General features: G+C 46.5%; 1 protein-coding gene across 1 annotated transcript in view; it reads right to left on the bottom strand.

The window, feature by feature from the left end:
- CACNA1D (calcium voltage-gated channel subunit alpha1 D) overlaps window positions 1–15,176 on the bottom strand; it is a 345,485-nt gene that overhangs the window by 227,913 nt on the left and 102,396 nt on the right. The window lies entirely within an intron of this gene.

The raw sequence follows: 15,176 nt of genomic DNA, 5'->3' as shown, positions 1-15,176 counted from the left end.
GAGGGAAAGAGAAAGATATAGGCTAAGCATAACCACTAACTTGACTGAGCATTGTAGAGACTTTGCCATCATTTGAGATGCTGGCCTGACAACTGACCCAGAGGCCCTCCTCTTGGCCTTTTCCTCCAGACCAAGTATAAATTCTGGTTTTCACATATAGCTCCCCAAACCAGGCAGTTGTTGGCGATGGTTAAGGCGATAGGGGTCTCCTTCCTTGAAGATACCCATGAAAGAGCTGAGGATTGACCAGGGAAATAGAAATGCCAGTCTTGTGAATCTGTCTAGGCCTGATCTTTCCTTAATCATAGGATCGAAGATATCGAAGTAGAATGAGACCTGGCGGGACAACTGGGCCAATCGCTCATTTTCCAGAGGAGGAAACTCAAGCCCAGAGAAGTTAAGTGATTTGCTAGGAATGGGGCATAGGATTTGACCTCAGATCTTCTGATTCTCGGGTCAGTGCTCTTTCCCATCCATCCCCTGCTCAATTCTGCTTTGTGATTTTGTTACGGTGAACATTGTTGTCCTTTTATGGAGATGAGGGCTTCAACTGATACCCAATTCCTGTATTACCTTTTGGTTTTTACCAGAAGAAAACTTTCTAAATTGCGGGGAAAGGGAACATGATGGCATCTGAAGCCTGGCCTGTAACATCAGGCAAGAGGAGCTCAAACATTTGAATTTAAGTCTGAGATGGATGGAAGTTAAATTTAAACAAATCTCCCTTAATCAAGGGAGCCTAATAAATAGCCATGTCAACAAATGAATGCCCCAGTTCAATGGCTATGTGATTAGTTTCATAAAGAAATGATGAATGAACAAAAGAAATAGAAAAGTGTACAAATTGAGTAACTCCAGGAGCCCTGAGCAAAGCCATCAATCAGGAAGGAACAGAGCATTATCGTTACAAGAGAGCCCTGACTCACATCATTTCAGGTCAATAGAGAAATCGGAGATGATCGAATCCTCTTCATATTGGGGGATATGATGGAAATACTTGGCCTGTGGTAGACAATAAATGTCAGCTGAAATGTATTGAATTACAGAACTCTGGACTTCAATTTATGTGGCACTTTATCCAACTTCTTCACTGTACTCATGAGGAAACTTAGGTCTAGAAGGGTTGGTTAAGTGACTTGGCCAAGGTCATACTGAGGACCCAAACAGCTTTGTTGTCTATTTATGTCTTTCCTGGGCCTAGCACATAGAAAGTGCTTAATATGTACTTACTAAACAGAGGAAAGGCAGGATTTGAAGTCTGCTCCTCTAACTTTAAGTCTGATACTGAAAACAATCGTCAAATGTGGGCTGGGCATGGAACAGTATCCTTGGAGGCAAAACTTAGATTCAAGCTTCCTGACTTTCAGATGAGCGTTCTTTCAAAGGAAACATTTCAATGCAGGTGAGAAAGTCATAGTGAGAACACTTATTCATCCAACCATCCACTTATGCCCCTATCCCTCCCTCCCTCCATCCAGCCCATCCATCTGTGGTGGGTAGAGTAATGATTTTGGAACCCAAGGACAAAGGTTCAAAGCCTACCTTTCCTCTGTGTGATCTTGAGCAAATCTTAACTTCTCTAAGTTTCAATTTCCTTATCCCTAAGATCCTTCTCAGGCCTTCCAGATGCCAGAGTGCATAGAGTATCCAGCCTGGGACATTTACTAGTTGTGTGACCCTGGGCAAGTCACTTAACCTCATTTATCTCACTTCCTCATCTGTCAAATGAGCTGGAGAAGGAAACGACAAACCACTCTAGTATCTTTGCCAAGAAAGATGGAGTCGTGAAGAGTCAGACATCACTAGACAACAACCACAAAGATCCTTCCCAAACCCAAGTCTGTGATCTTGGGAGGCCATGGTTCTGCCTTCAGGGAAATTCTAGTCCAGCGGAGGCAGCTGGAGTGATCATACAGCAAGGTAAAGCTCCCACTACTTTCCTCCACTAAGAAAAACGAGTGACAGGAGAAGTTTGCTGACTAGCAGCAGGTTTAATGAAAAAACCCAAGGCAGCATGGGTTGGGCAGGAGAAGAAAAATGAACAAATAAACCTTCATAGAAACAATTTGCAGCCTCAGTCAACCTCCTGACCTTCCAATTGCTCTTGAGCTGGTCTCTTCCTTTTCATTTCCACAGCTGCCAATAAAGTGCAGGCGCTCTGCTTCTCATCCTCAGGATTACAAGAGCCGCCTCCTGACTCATCCCCAGGGTGCCGGGCTCGCCTCATCCCCCAGGAGATGGGCAAGGGGCACACAAACACACCACTCCCATCTCCCCACTGCTCTGTGCCTCAGGAGTTAGAGACTAACAGGCCGCGGAAGGCCAGCTCGCTCAATCCCCCCATTTTACACATGAGGAAACTGATTTCCAAGGAGGGTTAAGTGGCAAGGTGGACGTCACAGAGACAGCAAATGGGAATCAGAATGGCCCAGCCTCCACAGGCAAAGCCCTTCCCACTCCAGAACACAAGTCCTTGAAATCTAGAAAGAGAAAATGTTCTTGTCCTCCAGCGTCAGCATTCTAACTGATTTCCCTAATTCTCAAATTATGTCAAGCTTCTGGAAATGGTCCTCTACTAACTTGAGATTCCTGAGAATTCAGGCAAGGTCTGGGTTTTAACTCTGAGTTTTCCATTAACTCCCCAGAGTTGACGACACAGTTCTGATGGCAATGAAAACGTTTTAACCGAGGCAAGGGGAATCCAAAGGGTCCAAGTACCTGCCAGCATTGGCAGGGTAGCTACAAATTATTCTTCTCTACTAATCAAAACAAACCTGCAAAGATTCGAGTGGGGGAGGCTTTGTTAGCCAGCTTCGGGGCACCACCCAGGCATCGAGGTAACCAAATTTTCCTTCTTTCAAAAATAAACAAACAGGGGGCAGCTGGGTAGCTCAGTGGAGTGAGAGTCAGGCCTAGAGACAGGAGGTCCTAGGTTCAAACCCAGCCTCAGCCACTTCCCAGCTGTGTGACCCTGGGCAAGTCACTTGACCCCCATTGCCCACCCTTACCACTCTTTCACCTATGAGACAATACACTGAAGTTAAGGGTTAAAAAAAATTTTTTTTAAAAATAAACAAACAGATGAGTTTGGATGTCTCACTCCCCACCTCCCCCTACCCCACAGCCTTACTGTCAAGGTCAGGTATGATTAGAGGAAAGCTAAGGAGCCAGACAAGCGAGCTCCCCCAGAAACGTTCCTCTTCCAGGCTCGAGGAACCCAGATGATTCCTCGCTCGTCCTGCTCATTGCCTTAGGTGGAAGTTACAGTTTGGCCAAGAAGCATAGTTCCTTTGCCCAGGCTCCTGAAGCAATGCCCTGTGGTCTGAGCAGCTGCGGCGAAGTTTCTCTGAATGTGCGAAAGCCTTCTTACACCTTCTAAGAAAAGCAGCCACCCCTGAATTGCCCTTGCAGACTTTTGTGTGTCTTAATGAAGGTGTTTCAGCAGCATTGGGGACCAAGCCATCTCTAGGACTGCCACACCATTGGCCATGGCTCATCATGGCAGTAAGGAGACAGAGACAGACAAAACCCTGGAGGTTTTCTTAGACACATCCTTCTGCCCATCAGCTTTCTGAAGGTGGCTGGGAAAGGCAGCAAAGGGAGAGTGTGAAAGCTGTCCTGAACCTTCTTCCAGCTGCCCACAGAAGAGGTGGAAGCCCTCTCTCAATACCAGTTAGACAGTCAATCAATAAGCTAGCACTTATTCAGCTCCTTCCATGTATTGGGCACTAGACTAATGTCATCTGGGAACCAATTCCACTATTTAGGAGGAGATGGTCTTTACTGTCTCCCACTCCCTCAGCCTCTCCCAAACTCCCCATTTTGTAAACAAAAACAAAGAGGAAGACTCCAAAGGCAAGTGCTTTCTGACCACTTTAGAGGCAGAAACTCAAGGCAAGCAGCAATCTAATGGTCCGTAACTGAAATAACATTCAAAGCAGCCATCTCCCTCCAGAAGACAGAGAGTCCTCCACTTCCATCCCATAGACTGGAGCATCCCTCTTCCCTAAATGGGTAACACACATTCTGAAACCTTGAAGAGAAACAGAGGAAAGCAGGTCAAGAGATGGGAGAGTCATCCCTTAGAGACCCCTGAGACCTCAAGAGATAAAGAAAGCCAGAGCTAATGGGGCCTCTGTGCCATGACTGTGCATTGATCTCCTAGATGGCTTCAGATCACAGAAACGCATATCCTAGAGGGCCCTCAGAAGTCCTCTGGTCCAGGCTCTCATCTTACAATGAAAGAAACAGAAGGCCAGGGAGGTGAACCAAGCTACACGGCCGAGCAGGCAGGCAGTCAATGAGCAGTTAGGAAGCCTGTACTGACCTAGGGGTGAGTACATCCTCTTGGGAGAACAGAAGCTTCTTGAGGGCAGGGATCACATTTGTTGTTTTGCTTTTGAATCTCTTGGTATGTAGGAGGAACAGAAGCAAGTCTTGCAGACTGTTTGGCCTTGGTCTCCTGACACCCAGAACAGGGCCCTCTGCACACCAGGCACAGTTTCATTCATTCTTTGCTACCCACTTGTCTCTCTTTTTTACCTAAGACAATTCCCTGTGCTGATGCCCCAGAGAGAGGGCAGCGGGAGCTTAGGCAGTTTACAGTTCTTCAGACACTTTTCTCCTCTCTTTCATCCTCCCACATGCTCAGAAGATGAAATCCTTTGTAGCCAGGAGTAGAAAAATCCTCACTTTCTGAATCCCTAGGCAGAGTATTTGGTCCAAAATTATTGCCAAGCTTTATTACTGGGAAGAAAATTGATAGAGAAAGAGTGTTCGTGTGTGTGTGTGTGTGTGTGTGTGTGTGTGTGAGAGAGAGTGTGCATACACTTGTGTACATGTGGATGGTCAGGGAGGACCTGAGCAGGTAAAATGTAGGAGTGTCCACTCAGGAAGCACTGGCCCTGGGATGGACTCTTTACAGAAGAGTAGTGGAGAACCCTAACTAATGGATCCCCCTCCTTCCATATTAGACTGAAGGGAAGAGAGTTCATGGGTTTTTCACTGGGTGAGGAGATGATAGTGTGGTGTCATGATGGAATCAAAACTCAGACTGGAAGTCAAGAGACCCGAGTTCCCAACCTGGTTCTGCCATGGGGCATTTAAAAGGACAAAGACAGGAACAGGAAGAGTCCCAAGGCCAAATTGGACAATTCTGCCCATGTCATGACCCCAACCATTAATGACGATATGCCAGTATGAAGGCCATTTTTGTGTAAAAGATTATCTGGGTCAAAATGAAGTCTTACTTTAAGAAACTGATTCTGACAATGTAATGCCTTCTTTTGTGTGTCGTCTTCTCTGCAGTAGATAGAGTGTTGACCCTGGAGTTAGCAGGAGAGTTATTAGCCTTTAGCAAAAACATTTGCTAGGATGGCAGAGAAGAAGAGGAGATACAAACATTCCCACCGGAAGTTTGAGGCACATTTTCTGACAAATGCACACAGATTCACAGGCATAGGTTCACACTGAGGAGGACCATGGTGGAGAGGTATGCACGTAGGATACAAAGGCAGGAAAAGGCGTAAATTGCAGCTCCTGAGTACCCTGTGAATTTAAGCATCTTCTTCAGTCCCTCACTAGCCAGCATTCTCCCCTTGTGAAGGTGTGGAAACTGAGTGGCAGAAAAAGAAAGTGACTTCCCCAAGATCACACGGATAGAAAAATGGTGCCAGAAGTGAGGGGGCAACTTCCAGAGGAAAATCTCAGAATAGATTAGAGTAGTAAAGACACATTTCTCAAAGTCCCATTGGGCCATTCTTATTGCACTGCACCAATGCTCCTAACTGAGAAGAAAGACTTTTGGGGCTTCCCAGCCCTCAGATAGAGAAATAAAAGAGAAGACAGTGCGGGAAGGTACTCAGAAGTTCATTGCTAAGTGAGGGGAAAACTTGCCTGGACTCTTCTTCCCTAGAAAGAAGTGAACTGACATTCTGTAGTGTGCCCATGTTCCTTTAAGGAAGCTGCCATACTCTGCAAAAGCACCCTTAAGATTGCATCCTCCCAGGAATAACTGGGAAGGAAAACTGATGTGGAAGCAAGTTTCAGCAAATCCATTCTCTTCATCCAATGTGGTAAAAATAGTGTGCTGTTCCCGGCATCTCACCTGCTTCTTCATCATAGCCAGTGATGGCAAACCTTTTAGAGACCATGTGCTGTGCCCTGCCCGCAGAGACCTCGTGTTCTGCCCTGCCCCCCATTATGTGCCAAGCTTGCCTCATCCCTCCTTACTCCACACAGAGGAGGGAAAAAGCACTCCCATTGGGATGCTGGGCAGAGAAGTGGGTGACATGAAAAAATATTATCAGGCATGATGGAGAGGAAGAAGGGAGGTGCTCTGCCCGAATCACTCTGTCTTTTTAGTAACAAATTCTAGGGATGGAAAGGGTAGGAAGAGGGCACTCTGTGTGCCATTTTTGGCATGTGCGCCACAGGTTTACCATCACTGTCATAGACTGACAACATAATGTCTGGAGCTTCTGATGGCAGTGCAGATGGCGTTAAGTAGAAGCAGAAGAGGGTGGCTTTTTTCCTCTTACTTTCTATGAGTAGGGTGCAGGGACCATGAGAAATTCTTGAAGAAATTCACAAAGTTGATGCATCCACCCTCCATCTACCCTTCCCCATAATTTCCTTGACCTCTAATCCTGAAGCAACAGGACTCTTCATTCCAGAACTCCAGCCTCATCATAAAATACATTTCTGCACCTATGGGGAGCAGCACTATAGAAAGACAGTAACTATCACTTTTCTTCTGAGCTGGAAGTAAGAGATGAGCAACTCAAGAGAGTTCCTATGTGGTCCCCTGAGAAGATCATGGAGGATGGAGAAAAACATAAAAGGATCATAAGAACACTCAGCTGGAGAAAGACATCTATAGGCTCACAGAACACAATCTTAAAAGTCAATATTAAAGAATAAAAACCTGCTAGTAGATTTCCTTTAAGGAATGACATTGGAGAGTCTGCATTTAATGGGGAAAAATCCTAAGCCTCAAATGCTAACAGGGATAAAATACAATTTCAACAGTACATTAAATTGGCTGTAAGAAGTGATAACCCTGAGAAACCCTGAGGAATATAGCTAAGATAAAAAAGAGTCTGATGATTAGACTAGAAACTCAAGTTTACTTTTTGGTAAGGGATTTTCAGAAACTAGGAGAAGGCTTTTTCCTGGTATCTTTCATTGACAAACATTTATTAAACATCCTTTATACAGTGCATTCCACATACTACCCAAGAATTGAGGAATATAAAAGAGCAATCGGTAGCCCTTGCCCTCCAGAAAGACATGGGAATGAAATAGAGAGTGACGAATCAATGATAACTGTGAGATTATGAACTCAGATCACTGGGAGAAAGAAAGGTCCTGAACTTGATAAAAAGTGAAAAGTTTTGAGAAGGCATACAGTAAAGGGAGAGGAAGAGAGGATGAAGAGGAAAAGGGTTATGTTTGAGATATTTTGAGTTTGAGCTGCCTAAACGACCCCAAACAGGCAAACGCGTTATGGGAGGACTGGAGCTCTAGAGAAAAGAGGGCTGGATGTATAAATTTGAGCATCATCAGCCTAGGTCATCATTATTGTTTAAACAGGTCAACATCAAAGTATTTTTATTTTCAGGCATGATCATGCTGATCCCTCAGTTGAGTGAGCCCAGGTTAGAAATCTAACATATTTTGCTATGGACATTCAGCACTTATCAATATGTTGCCATATCTGGTTGGGGGATTTGTGAGCCATTTCTAACTCCCCAATAAGTTTCCTGAAGGCAAGGTTCATGCCCAGTTTTCTTCTTTTCTCTCCCATAATACCTAGCATAGTACTCATGCTCAAAAGAGATTGTCAACAAAATCATCCCTTCTCACTAAAGTTGCTGAGAAACCCTTCCTTTCTGCTAGGCTCAGAACAAAACCAAAGTGCTCCCTGAAAACAGAGCCGCTCCGAACCAGCCACCAAGATAGGGCCAAAGTGGTTATGAACCTAAGTTAGCCACAAGTCCACGGCCAGAGAGACAACCCACATGATGTTACCGCCTTGTCCCCACTGAAAAATCCTGTAGTGTGCATGCTTGAAAGGGTACTATAGATGCTGCCTCAGAATCTCCACCCACCGTCTCCATCACATTATTCCTGCTTGCAGCCTGGCGATTTATAAATTATGCTAATGAGCAGTGGATCTCATAAATAACATCAATAATGAAACATAGGGCTTTGGCTAAAATATTAATTAAAGGTTTAATTAAATTTGGAAAGAAGACATGCTGGTTTCTACTTAGAGAAAACCTTCCAGATTCACAGATGAGGCTCAGAGGGCTTTTGCTACGATGCTGAGATTTCTATGAGGCTGCAGTAGGAGGGTGATGAAACAAGATGGAGAGAAGAACAAAACAGCTTCAGAAAGAGAAGAAAGGGGCTTCTCCCAAGGTGGAAGAGGCTCTCAAACATTCACTGCTTCCCGAGATCTTTCCCCATTCATGAAAACTCAAGTTAGAAGAATCTAAGGAGAGCCGAGTCCCCTCAACCCCAGACAGGAATGGGTTGGTCAAAAGATTTGCCCAGGGTCACAAAACCTAGTAAGTGGCTCAGGCAGGATTAAAATTCAGGTCTTCTTGCTTCCAAGTCCAGCCTCTATGCACTATCCCATCTACCTGCCTTGTGGGAAAAAAATATATTGAGGACCTGAATTCAAAATTTCAACCTCCCACTTAGTACTAGTGTAGCCTTGAGAGTCTGGACCTCAGTTTCCTCACCTTCGCCTATTTGCTTTCAAAAGCTCTTCTAAAAAAACTACATTTTTTTCCTGAAAAATTATTTGAGGGGGCTGGGAGAGGGGGGTCTATTCAAAGGTCCATTCCAGCTTTAACCCTATGGGTCATGACCTCAGCTTAGGGAAGACTGCTTGGCTTTTATGTGATCCTGGGCAAGACCCTCTCCCTCCCTCCCTCGGTCACTCACCCTCAGTCTCCTCATCTCAATGTGCATCAGATGAAGGAGCTTCAACTAGACCACCATTTAGTCATTTTCCTCCCAGCTAGAAAACCCCACAATCCCATGGGCTGTGGCTCTGCCATCTTATCTTCCCAGATCTAAGTCTACGCCATCAAGATTTATTATCAGAAGCAGAGGGGAGGCAGCTGTTTTGAGGGCGCGTTCATGAGTCTGCAGAAATGGAGTTCTTCTCTACAAGATCCATCTGATTCTTAGGAGCTGGGATGGGAAAAGGCTTGGACTATCCCAGAGATACCTCGGGCAGCACAGCCAATCTGCATGGCCACTAACTAATTCATCCCACTCTTTCCTTACACTTCACTCAAGCTGAGCTTCCCAAGGACTGTGGGCCAGCCATGGTCTAGTCCTGCTTCCTTCCTGATTACAATACTCCCACCACCTCCATTCCTTTAAAAAAAATAAATGTTTTATGAGGTTTGGGTTTTTTTTGTTGTTGTTGTTGTTTTTTGTTTGTTTGTTTTATTTTAAACCCTTTACTTCTGGGTATTGATCCATAGGTGGAAGATTGGTAAGGGTAGGCAATGGGGGTCAAGTGACTTGCCCAGGGTCACACAGCTGGGAAGTGGCTGAGGCCGGATTTGAACCCAGGACCTCCCATCTCTAGGCCTGACTCTCCATCCACTGAGCTACCCAGCTGCCCCCATATGAGGTTTGTTTTGATGTCACCTACATGCTTCTCTCCTTCAAGGGCCATCCCTCATACCAAAGAAAAAAGTTTAACCAAACAAACCAACTCATCAGCCAACTGGAACATTACGGGCAGAATCCCAGGTCCTCGGCACTCCACCCTGGAAAGAAAGGAGGGGGAGGGCATCGTCCTCTCACTTTACTGACTCCATTCTTTTTAAAGACTCGTCTTGGTATAGATTTTTTTTTAAATCAGAGTGAATTTATGTTTGGGGAATTTTTGATAATTTATGACACTCATGAATAGATCATGAGATGTTCCCTGGAGTTGCAATGATTTGTTAGGAAATCCCAGCGGTAGAGAAACCTGGGGGCTGGAGAACTGCTTTGAAGCCATGAAGACCCGGGTTCAAGTGCTGCTTCTGATATTTCAAACCACTCATCTCAGCTTACTTTTTAACAGCTCCTCATTGGAGTTCTGAACTTTCTTGTTATTCGTGATGCTACTTGTTTTTGAAAATTCTGAAATTTTACTTGACTACCTTCCCGAAACAGAATGATGGGATTCCTTCCTTCCTGATGTGTGGCCATCACTGCAATAATTCTGAGGTTGTCTTTCTCCTCGACTTTCCTTCCAGACTCATCACTCCCCGCTGCATTGCTTCCAAATCCCTTGCAGTTGTTTTCTTTTCTGGGCTTGTTCTCAGGTTTGTCTTCTGCCAGCTTAGCCTTGCTCGCAGTTGTTGTTTCTACAGATTGCTCCGTGCTCTCTTTATTTCTAAAGTCAGGTTTTCTCCAGGTTTCATTCCAGCTTCAATCCTTCCTGGCTCCCTCATGGATCACCTCAAGCTCCAATTCCAATTTCACCTTTTCCGGCCAACTTGGCCTCAGATTCTTGGTCTTGTCAGTACCCAGACACATCTCTCTCATATGCATGCATTCCGGCCCTTTTCTTCCCATTTATTTATTTATTTGTTTGTTTGTTTGTTTGTTTATTTATTTATTTTTTTAAAAAAAAAACCCTCACCTTCCGTCTTGGAGTCAATACTGTGTATTGGTAAAGGTTAGGCAGAAGAGTGGTCAGGGTGGGCCATGGGGGTCAAGTGACTTGCCCAGGGTCACACAGCTGGGAAGTGTCTGAGGCCAGATTTGAACCTAGGACCTCCCGTCTCTAGGCCTGACTCTCCATCCACTGAGCTACCCAGCTGCCCCCTTCTTCCCATTGACATATGTAACTCTACTCTTCCTAATGTGGGGTGGGCCAGGGATAGTACTCTTCAATGTATATAGAGGGAGAGAGAACGCTAAGTAGGATGATTCAAAAATGTTCTTTGGAGAGATCCAAGGATAAAGGAGCTCCACAATGCAGCTCCAACCATCCTTTCCAGTATATGTTCATATCAATCAGTCAAAAAACACTTATCAAGCACCTACTATGTGCCAGGCATTGTGTCAACCACTGCATGTATTCTGTGTGCCAGCCAAACATGTGTCTTGTTGTAGGCTCTTTCTGNGAGGAAGGCAGGGAGGGAGGGAGGGAGGGAGGGAGGAGAGTACTTTGGAAAGGGAAGCTTAAAAGCTGGAGAGTCAGCTGGCCTTGCGGGGAGACACTGGATTCAGACAAGGATGGTCAATTATAGCCTTGTGATACTCTGTATGGATCAGTGACTTCCCAATAAGTGCTTGAACTACAAGTTAAAAAGGGAGACAGTCCTGCCCTCAAGGAGTTTACATTCTAACAGAGGAAGAGTTAGAGCTCACTCACTCATCAAAGTCAGGGGTGAAAGGCCCCAAGGCAGATTTCCAACCCTAAGCGGGCTAATGGCTGGGTATAGAACAGAGAGAAGTCAGGTCTAAACCTTAGGGCTGGGTAAGATCAAGGGAGCCCAAGCCCACATGTAGAAGACTGAAGTGACCCATGAAGGAAGTTGGGGGTCCAAAAGGCAGTGGCGAGGAGGGTTACAAAGGCCCCCAGACAGACGACGGAATGCAAAGTTCTTTTTTTTAAAACCCTCACCTTCCATCTTGGAGTCAGTACTGTGTATTGACTCAAGACAGAAGAGTGGTAAGGGTAGGCAATGGGGATCAAGTGACTTGCCCAGGGTCACACAGCTGGGAAGTGTCTGAGGCCAGATTTGAACCCAGGAGCTCCCATCTCCAGGCCTGGCTCTCCATCCACTGAGCTACCCAGCTGCCCCCAGGAATGCAAAGTTCTAAGAAACAACTAATGGGCCAACGTGGCTGGAACAGGGTGCCTGGGGTCGAGGGGAATGAGCTAAGTCTAGAAAGTCAGGCCTGAGCCAGATCATGAAGGTCATTAAATGCTCCATGTCAGTGTTGGTGACACATCCTAGAGGCAGGAAGCCTTTGGGGCACACCAGGACACAGAGAAAACCACATTTTCAAAGGCTCCTCTACCAGACAAGGTCATGGGCTGATTCAGGCCTGAACTGAACATAACAGTGTTAGCAGATAGAGGGGGGATAAATTCTTTGAAAAAAGTGCTGAGGAGGAAAGAGGGAAAGACCAAAGCATCCGTGGAACCCACCAATTTGCTTGATTTCCAAGAATGAGACACTGAAAGGGGAAGAAGGAGGGGTCACAACTTGGAGAGTGATAAGGTTGGGACTTGGAGGGTCAGATGGCAGGGAAGAGATTCCTGGGCATTCCAGGAAGGGAGAAGAGCACGAGCAAAGGCGTGGAAGTGGGAGAAAGTAGGGTCAGTGTGGTGTACTGTGGGCTGACTCCATTAAAGAGTGTGTCTGGAGAAGCGCAGCAAAGGGGGCACGAGGGGGGGTTGGTGCCAATTTGCAACGTCCTTGAAAGTCAGCCAGAGGTTGATTCTGTTGGGAGCAACAGGAAAGCAGGGTTTAAGGAAGATTAGTCTCACTGGCGGGATGGAGAGCCTGAACGCAGGCAGCCTGCTGGGAGGCTTTTGTGGGCCTCCAGCTGATGAGGGCCCGAGAGAGGGTGGCAGCAACTAGGCTTGAGACAGGAAAGCGCTGGGGAGACGCATCTGGGGCATGAAAGGGTTGGCTGGTGTGTGATGGAAGCTGCTAAGACAAAATCTTGCAAAGGGAAATGAGGCTCTGCTCTGTAGGGAAGCTCTGAAATTGCAGGCAGAGCCTCGCCCTCCACATACTTGCTGGGGGCTTGCAGAGGCCCCATCTATCGATCTTAAGGCCACAGAGCCGCTGAGCCAGAGAACACCGGAGACCTCCAGCACCATCTCGCCCAAACTGCTAAAGAATCCTCTGTTCAGAGGCCCTGACAAGCATCTTTGTGGTCAGGGCTTAAAACCCTCCGCTGAGGGGCACCCACAGCCTCCCCCGAAGCCCACTCCTCTCCGGACTGCTCTCATTGGGAGCGTGGCCTTCCTGGCAACCAGCAGAAAACTGTAGCTTCCACACACCGCCTCTGCCCTTGTGAGGGGAGCAGACAAACCATATTTCTCTTCCATGTGACAGCGCCCCAAATACTTGGAGAGACCTAATCCTACGGGCAGCTAATTCAGGGACACTGAGTGCCAGATGTGGAGTCGGGAAGGCCTGAATACAAATCCGCCCTCAGACACTAGCCAGCCCAGAGATCCTGGGCGCCACCTCACCCCTGCCTGCCTCAGTGTCCTCGACTGCAAGACAGGGCTATAGTAATAGCACCTGCCAACTGGGGGAGGATCAAATTAAGTAACAACTATAAAGTACTTCACAGCCTTTAAAGCACTATTGGCAGGCTCACTGTTATTGGGGACAAATTTGCTGGGTGCACCTTCCAGGGCTAGAGCCAAGTCATGGATACAAACGTCAAAAAAAAAAAAAAAAAAGATACCAACACAAGAAGGAGAACAGATCCCTGGGCCACCGCACTAAAGACACACTCACAGGTTGGCACCAAACACAGAGCAACCCTTCTATGAGGCTCTCCTCTCAAGCACTGCCAGGGCCGTCCCCTGATGCCTTCCATATTGTCCATTCTTCAATGAGAAAAGCGTGAGCCATTTCAGAGTCCTCTGATTCGCATCATTCAGATCTGAATGGCAACGAAGAAGCCTGGCCCAGGAGGAGATACAGGAGGTCACCTGCGATGCCCTATTCTTAGTGAAGGGAGGTAGACACCTCTGCAGTCATTGCTTTCTCCTCTAGAAAGAGATGTAGTTTCTCTACACAGCCCTTTAATACTGTATTTTAGAACAACTCTCTCCTCCTCCTTCTCTTCCTCCTGCTCCTCCTCCTGCTCCTCCTCCTCCTCCTCCTCCTCCTCTTCTTTTCTCTGTCTTTGTCTTTCTCTCTCTGTCTCTCTGTCTCTGTCTCTTTCTCTCTGGAGGATTCTGGGAAGATGGCAGCTTAGATGGAGCAAATCTTTCTCTCTCTTTCTCTCTTTCTCTTCTGTCTCTCTCTATCTCTCTCTCCCTCTCTCCCTGTCTCTCTTTCTCCTCTGTCTCTCCATCTCTCTGTCTCCCCTGTCTCTCCGTCTCTCTGTCTTTCTCTCTGTCTCTCTTTTTCTCTCTGTCTCTTTGTCTCTGTCTCTCTCCCTCTCTCCCTGTCTCTCTTTCTCCTCTGTCTCTCCATCTCTCTGTCTTTCTCTCTGTCTCTCTGTCTCTTTGTCTCTCTCTCTCCTCCACCCCCCCCCCAAGTCCCAAGGGTCCAGGTCTTCTGCTTCTAAAAATTCTGAAAGCTAATAGGGAGAATTGGCCAAAGGTGATATTTGATTAGGAAAGGTAGGCAAGGCAAGATGCCACAGTCATAAGACACAAAGTTCCCTTAGCCCAGGAGGACTCTGAAATGCCTTGGCTGCAAAGGCAGAGTTAGAGGCCAAGCTCAGCCTGTTCTGATGTGTGGAGAACATGAGGGAGGGGACTAGTTGTCGTCCCTGTGTCCCAGCTCAAGCCATATCACTGTCCCCTCCCTTTCAGGTTTCTGAAGGAATGCAGCCATGTGGATGAGAAGAAAGGAGGGAACGGTTGAAGCGAAAAAGTGGTGACTCAGACCAGTGGGGAAAGCCTCAGTTTCGCCTGAGAAGAGCTGATATGGAGTCATACTGCTGCCTATGTGCCTTCTCTGAGCCTCAGCTTCCTCAGCTGAAAAATGGAGATGAGTTGCATTTGGGACTGCAAAGAATCGTGTGAAAATCAGGTACATAAGAGCAACGACTCCCATTTTTCAGATGAGGAAAGCGAAGGACATCCACCTAGTAAGTGTGCAGAGCAGGATTCAAATTTCCATGTTCTTGATTCTAAGTTCAACCCTCCATCTCTCTGGCTGCCTCGCTTGTAGGATGGCCCCCAGGGAAAGAGCCAATTTATGAATATGAAGCTAGAATTTATGAATTAAGCAAGACTTTAGCATGTCAGCAAGAAGATCACAGATCTTCTGAGTGTGTGTGTGTGTGTGTGTGAGTGTGTGTGTGTGTGTGTGTGTGTGTGAGAGAGAGAGAGAGAGAGAGAGAGAGAGAGAGAGAGAGAGAGAGTGTGTGTGCATGCACATTTATTAAGCACCTTCTGTAAGCCAGGCTCCTGAGATTCAAAGAATGAACCGATTCTC

Source organism: Gracilinanus agilis, chromosome 1 (assembly GCF_016433145.1).
Source record: "Gracilinanus agilis isolate LMUSP501 chromosome 1, AgileGrace, whole genome shotgun sequence".
Taxonomy (NCBI): Eukaryota; Metazoa; Chordata; class Mammalia; order Didelphimorphia; family Didelphidae; genus Gracilinanus; species Gracilinanus agilis.
The sequence above is the reverse complement of the archived record's forward strand: the minus strand, read 5'-3'. Positions and strand labels throughout refer to the sequence as shown.